The sequence below is a fragment of the Platalea leucorodia genome (assembly GCF_965183815.1).
Source record: "Platalea leucorodia genome assembly, chromosome: 6".
Classification (NCBI taxonomy): Eukaryota; Metazoa; Chordata; class Aves; order Pelecaniformes; family Threskiornithidae; genus Platalea; species Platalea leucorodia.
Genome location: NC_138828.1, coordinates 41,270,148 through 41,278,100, shown reverse-complemented (window position 1 = coordinate 41,278,100; position 7,953 = coordinate 41,270,148).

The following is a 7,953-nucleotide window of genomic DNA, read 5'->3' as shown; positions in this document are numbered from 1 at the left end:
TGCTGTGACAACAAAGCTATATACAATGAGGGCACAAAATTTTTGCGGCCTGAGCTTTTCAGTCTGTCTTGAATTTGCCAAGGGCTTGGATATATAAAGGAACTGTTTGGTTAATGAACTCCTATCCAGCAATCAAAAAGGGCTGAGTGCATGTCAGAGTCAATCCCTATCAATTTGTGGGGCAGGAGAACCAGGACAGTATTCTTAAATACTTACTGCAGAACAAGGGAATGGTCTTCCATTGAAATACAGCAAGAAAAAGAAATATCGGAATGTTTTCACCTGTCCAAGTTTCTCAAGAGCTCAGCAGCATCCCTTGGAGGCTGTTTTTGTGATAAAGTAGAAGAGACTTGAAGAAGAAAATGGTGGCTTTTTATGAGGTACACAAAAACATCACATGACAAATGATAAAGGTTCTGATAAAGCATTCAGATAGTATTACACCTGCACTACACAACAGTATGGTTTACCCTACTGCCAAAAACCAAAGTGAGAGTCTTCCTGAGAAAAGGAACAGAAACAATCTGAGGGTTGCAAAGGCAGGTAAAAGTTAAAAGTGACTAACCCCATAATTGGGCTAACTTCACATTAAGTTTGCTTACCTAGCCTATAACAAAAGGGAATACAGTAGTGTTCTCCAAGTTAAATATTAAAGTTAAGTTGAATAATAGGATACAGCATTTCCAACTTGTGACAGGCATGGTGACAAAGACTTGCATTTCACAAAACTTCTCTTTTGAGAGTGAAAACACCAGTATTGTAGCTTCTTGTGTTTCAGAGGGGTCTAAACTCATTGTGACATAAAACACGTGCAGGTCTTCTCTGAGGCACAGGTATACTAGTAGGATGGAAAGGTAGGTCAGGTCTCTCGCAGGGAATAATTCTTTTAAATAAATGATGGAGAAGATTGAATAGACTGTTAACAACATGTTAATCTCCTTCAATTCTGCTGCCAGTAACTGTTCCCCACAGACCATAAAAGAGATTCTGATTTGACTTTTAGATGCCTGGCCATCTGTTTCATGAACATCTTATATTAATTGTCTGAAGCAATAAAAATTTGGCAAGCACATGTAGCTTAACCTGTCCATTCATTCATGTGAGCTGCATCATTAGTGGTACACTGTCTATAGTTCACAGTTTTCCCTCCTTTTTACAAGTCCGAAGTAATTATGTATGTGTAATGTGCAGCCTGTCACACCAGGTAAGTCAATTGTTAATACTGTCTCATATTTATGTAATCTGTCTGTCAAATGATTACTTGTAACAAAAAGGGACAGAATTAATATATGTAGGGTTTCTCTTGACAATTAATGAAACTAGGTGAAGCCCTCCTCACCATCCCACAAAATCTTATGTGATGGTTATGTTTTTCCATACATAGGTAGCCCTGTTGTTTTCAAGAAAGCTGGCTTTTAAAATGGAAGAAATGCGGCTGTTACCGTTGGTGCAGTTAGCTTAGAGTTGTGGAGTCCTGGTCATTGATTTCATATCCTAGATGTTACTGCGACAGCAATAATCAGTAACAAGCTCTTGGTATCCTCTCTGACTATTTCAGGTGAGTTTGATGCTGTGGTTAGATATAAGACATTAGGTCACAATGAAATGAACACAATTGTTTTTGTTGGGATTTTTCTCTTTTAAATAAAATTATTCATTTCTCTAAATGGTTATGTGGACCACAAAAGATTCCTTTATGAGTTCAACAAAGCATTTAGTAGAATTGTCTGTTTGCTTTTAGAAGGGAAAAAAATGGGAAAAGTTTGAAGCCCTGAAAAGTCACCACCACATTGTATTTGGTAAATTTCATGGCATGCAGGTCAACACTAATTTAAGGTATGGCAAATCATATTATAATCATGATTTGAACTAGATTAATTCTTCTTCCTCGAGTGGATCAGTGCTAAAAGACCTGCAAAGTGCTAATGCAAGTGGAGAAGTCTGGAAACAGACTTCTTGTTAGCATTATCAACAGTACACCAGATTTCTTGCAGCTAAAATAAAACTTAAGGGAAAAGGTAATTCAGCTATGTTTCACAAATGTGCCCTGAGAATTGAAGCATAACAATAGAAGGCAGATAGTGAAAGGGTTCTTTAAGAACATCAGATTGGTTTAGTACTTCAGAACCAGAGGATTGCTTCTATGCTTTTCCTATTGTCAATGAACATGCATATCAGATTTAAAAGAGGATCATAGGAAAGAAAAAAAAAAAACCAAACAAACTAGAAAAAAATCAGCCATTTGTACATTTAAAACATAGCCCGTAAAATGCACTGCAGAAGAAAATCAAAGCAAATACAACATGTCTCTCTTTTTCATATTTTTGTTGATTAATAACTGTCTTTAAAAATATTTTCTATGATTTATTTCGGTTTTTAGAGTTTTAGGAAAAATTTTTCTTAAAACACATGAAAAGGATGCATGTCATCATCTAACCTCATAGGTGATGACATACATATATTACTTAATGTTGCATGAAAAGTTTGAGAAAGTTCTGGATTCCCTACTAGCAGTTTTGTACATTACCAACATGACTTTTATGTCCTTCTTGTCACTGTATGTGAGCAAGCTGTTACCTGATTGACTTAACCTTGAGATCTGATTTTTAAAAACATGGTGTGTAACACTCCTCATGAAAATCCATAATTACTACTAATTGATATGCAAGCTATTTGACCTAAGAAAACATGTGGTGATATACACGTATTTTAAGGGACTTTTAAAAGTCTTTTTTCAAATGTTTATTTGAATTAAGGTCTTCTCCCAAAGGTCACATTTAGTATTTAAATTTGGTATATACTTTGTACACCTACATTAGTGCTATTTGTACACACCAGGTTGTCTGTTAATGTTATGTTGTATCATTTTGGAAATGCTTAACCTTTTTGAGATAAGGACTCAACACTGATGAAGTATGCCTAAGATATTTTTCAGCTGCTCTTTTACAAAGCTTTTTATCATACTGGATAATTTCCCTGCTTCCTCTGGTTTCTTTTTCTTATCCCTCTTCCTTGTGTGAGCTGGGACCACCTTCAAAGCAAAAGATTTCTGAGGGGCTGAACAATGGTACTATGGTATTACAGGCATACCTGACCTTTTAAAATTCAGTCAAAATAAGTCCATGGTGGTGCAGGGGGGGAAGGCAGGCTTGCTTTGAGCAGACCCTTCTCTTATATCTTCTTTGAAGTAACTTCTGTAGGTAAGAGCAATGAAGCCAAGGTAGCAAACTGTGCTTCAAGGGTGAAAATAGTCCTGAAGACCTGGGCCAACAAATGCTGGCAGAACTTCACAGCATCTGAAGGCACTGTCCTAAAAATCCATGCTGTGTTCACAAAACCACAGTGTGGCATCTACATGAGACAACTCTTCAGCGTGGCAGAACATGTGCTTCTTTTAGGTAGTTAGTCATCACCAGCTAAAAATAAAGCCTTTAGACTAATTTAAGAAAAAGATGTAAACCCTAATCCAAATTTAAAGATGGAAGTTATGTATAGGCATTCTAAATTTCCATACATTTGGAAAGTAATTACTAGAGGAAAGCACATACCTTAATTAAAGAGAATGTTTTTTTTTCCCTTCCACATCTTTTGATGGAAGTCTTTAAAAAAAAAAAATAATTCTTAAAACATTTTAATTTGGAGATAGTAGTGGGCAATACCATACTAAGAGAGTTAACTGTGCTCACCAGGAATACTTACATCTCCTTCAAGTATGCAGCTGTTTCTGCATTTTCTTTCCTTTTCTTTCTCTTATTTTCATATTTTTGTCTCTTCTTCCAGATATATATATATATGATTTTTTTAAATTATATTGTCCTTTCATTCTTACATGGGTGAGCTGGCATTAACTGAATGACAACACCTTTGTGTTAGTCTCAGCAACTGAGGTTTAGAAAGAGAGCAAGAAAAGGACAAACGGTTTTGGTATGACTGCAGTCTCCGTACAAAGTGTTACGCTTTTTGTTGCCAATCTACAAATTCTATTTTTCTATAGCTTTCAATTTCTTGGATTAATTTAGAGATAGTTTAGATAGATAAATGGAGAAGGATGCAAAGGAGACAGAACATGGAGCAGGAACAGCAGATTAGTATCAAATATGCCTCCCTTATTCTCTAGAATGTGTGCATGCTTGCAGAAGCAAGCTAGTGTGCTCTGTTAGTGGTTGAGTTCCTGGAGTGCAGCTTGGAGTGTGCTTGTATCAGGCATAGCCTAAAAGAAGGAAAGAACGACCATACTAGAAAATAGAAGTCCAAAACTACGCGGGGTACTGGCAGAAGAACCTTGGCAGAAACAGTTTGCTTCAGGAACGTGTCCATATTGAGTTCAATGGGAAAACTCATTCCACATCACAGTGAAACTACTTTCATGTTAGGGCCAGAAAATCATTTGCAAAGGCTAAACAACTCACAGAGACATTTTGCCTGTAGATTAAGGGTACTCTGGCATAAAAGAACTCAAAATGACTCTCTGCAAATCACAAGTGTAAACAAAGCCCAAACATGTCAGAAATACTTGTTCCGAAAAGCACAAGCTTATAATTATAAATTAAGAACACACAGTCCTGCAGAGAATAGAAAAAGCACCACGTAACTCTAAATCCATTTTGTTTCCGTAACCACGTGGTTAGAGTTCCATAGAAGCTCAGCAGGACCAAAGGGATTAATGTAAAGCATGCATATATACGTATGTTTTGAATTGGTAGAGATTTTCTGATCTGGTCCCATCTTACAATTGTTACTTTATAAGGATGATATAGACAGTCACAATTTTTAAGATTGACGTAAACCCCCCAAATTTCCTGTCATTTTAGAGCTGGAAGCCAGTCTCAAAAGTTGTTGAAATCTTCTATTCAAGTTGAGTATAGACACTTACTCAGCATTTCCAAGATTAACCTTGGAAAATCCCAAAGCACTTGTAGGATTTGAGCCTTATATACAAGAATCATTATTAAAGTCAGATAAAAGTACTGTAATGGTAAAAAAAAAAAAAAAAAAAAAAAAATTAAAACAGCCCATAGTTACAATAGGTGTTAAAAAGAAGATATTTTTTCTCTTCCAGGAAAATATAACAAATATTTAAGATTACCATTTTAGGAAAAAAAAATGTGGAAACTAGAAATTATATGGATTTTGTAAGAGGCTGCTTCTTTCCCTTTTTCTTTTTTTTCTTTTTTTTTTTTTTTTGGAAAGAGCATTGATTGCTCACTTTGATCTTGAAAACCATGAAGAACAGTTATCAACTTCCATATGGTTAGGTGAAGAAATGTATTAAAAAATCCATCTCAGAGAAAAAGAAAGAAAGAAGCTAGAGGAAAAAGGCTTAAAAATCCATCTTTGATTTCATTTTAGTACCATTTTCTTTCTCTTTCTTGCTCTGAACTTTAGGGTTTAGATCAAATGTAGTAATCCCTTTAATATCCTTACTGTGTATTACAACTTACCTACTTTTCCTTTTTTTTTAATCTATTTTTTTTTTCAGTGTGCTTTCTTGGGTTAGTTACAAATACTGTTGGTGGACAAGTTTCTGTGATAACAACTCTGAAGTACGTTCACATTCTTTTGTTCAGAAGTATGACACCTAGTAAAAAAGATATTTAAAATTGTATAGAGGAGGAAAAATCCCTTGACATTAATTGCTTGCACACTGTGCTATCTGTGATATAGTATTTGTATCAAACTTTCTGTTAGTTACTATAGCAAATTTAAAATTACAACCATCTCAAGAAAGTTTTGCTGTCTTTGAGTTCATTAAATACCCATTATTTTAAGTATTCCCATTAGACATGTCAGCTTATTTCTACTTAAATGGGTAGATTTTTAAGTCTTTAAAGTCCCTAGAACTTCTATTTACATACTATATTGAAGTATAAAATTCCCTGTGTCACTAATTTGCTACTGTTTGTAACTACTGTCATAGAATCATAGAATTATAGAATGGTTAAGGTTGGAAAGGACCTCTGAGATCATCAAGTCCAACCTGTTAACCGAACTGCCTGGTCCACCTCTAAACCATGTCCCTAAGCACCATATCCACATGTTCTTTGAATCATTCCAGGGACAGTGATTGTACCACTTCCCTGGGCAGTCTGTTCCAATGCCTAACCACTCTCTCTGTGAAAAAATTTTTTCTAATATCTAATCGAAATCTCCCCTGGCACAACTTGAGCCCATTTCCTCTTGTCCTATCACCTGTTGCTTGGGAGAAGAGACCAACCCCCACCTCACTACAACCTCCTTAATCTCTCAGTGTCTTATAGATAGCATGAATGAATCGTGCAATCTGAGAGAGTTTGGCTTTAAATGTCACCATATAAAATGAAAAGGAATTTAGTAAAAAACCAAAACAAAACAGGAAAATAGACTGCCTGCCTGCACATCGCCATTCACTGTTCTGCAGAAATACTGACAAAAGAAAAGATACCTGACTAATGGCTGTTCAAAATAAACACAAAGAGCAAGCAGTGATCAGAGAAGCAATAACGAGGTGGGAATCCCAGTCTCTCTGAATCAACTAGTAAAACCAGCAAGTCTGATATAGCTCAGCCTTTATGCCGAACATCTAAGCCTCTATCCCTGCTGCAAAACCTGCTGTGGTGGTTCCACAGAGGAATGCTGCACAAACTAAAAGGGATGACTGCATGAAGGTGGACAGGATATATTAGGGATACCTGGAGAGGGGTGGAGAGGGATGTTCTGGCTTTAAACAAGAGTTTGGGGATTGCACAGAAATTATTATGAAATGTTTAAGCAGAGAAGAAAAATCTTGGAAGTGGAGGTATAGGGGTGAACTGGGATGGAACAAATGCAGAGGAATGGAGAGAAAGGGGCACAAAGGAGGCCAGGGATGTGGAAGCAGGCTCTTGGTCAGTATGCTTGTCTCACTAACCCTGCAGCTGATCATCACCTCTCATTTTCTGGTTAAACTCTATTTTCAACCACTTTCTGTGTGAGTGTGCTCTCTATTCTGTGTGTGTGACCCAGTAGCAAACTTCAAGGTAGACTAGCTGGCAAGCAAGGTGAAGGGTCTGGTAGGTGATTAGTTGGAGACTTGGGATCTGAAAGCTAGACCCCAGAGAGATGGAGGACCTGGGAGACAGATATTGGTGACACCTGGGAAGGGGTTTTACCCTAAGAGTCTTGAGAAACAGGACTGGGTTATTCATGCTGTCCCTGCTTTAAGTGGGTGCCTGTGAAGGTGCTCTTCTCCTGTCTGTGTTAATCCATTTGCAGACAGCTGTGCCTGTACAGAACTTGTGTGTGCCCATGAGGGGTTAGCGCTCAGCCTCGCTCCTGGTGGAACCTGGAAATGGGGATGGGAGCAGCTCCTCTCGGCCAGCCCTGGAGGGGATAGGCTACCTCCATTGTTCACTCCACTGGATTTGGCTATATATTACATGTGAATTAAATACTCTAAGGTTACCTATTAATCTTAACATTTCGAAACTGTAGGGTCTGTAAGCACTCCCAGTAGTTTTTTTTTTTTTTGTTTTTTTTTTTTTTTTTTTTTTTTTTTTTTTTTTTTTTTTTTTTTTTTTTTTGCGGGTGGTAGCGGTGTAGGTTTTGTGGAGTTTTGGGGGACATTGTTTTTGTTTTTTTTGACTTATTGTATCATTAGCTTGGGACATAGTTGGAGTGGGGGTAAGAGAGGAAGAGGTATTAGAAGGCATTACACATACATGTGTAACTATCTTTGTCTCAGTGAAAAAATCGTGTTGCAGCTGGACTCTGTACAAATCTTGATTGTCAGGAAGTGACCTGAGATAGCCTGACTCATCTCCCTGCAGGTCATATTTTGGCTGGTTTGATGTTTAGGGTATCCACCCTGCAAACATGGACTGAATTTTTGCCTTTGGAAAAGGGGTTCTGTTTCAGGATTCCTTTACTTTTTCAATAATTCATGTTTCATGCATTACAGTGTCATGTCTTATAGCATAAGTCTGAGGTGCAATTTTG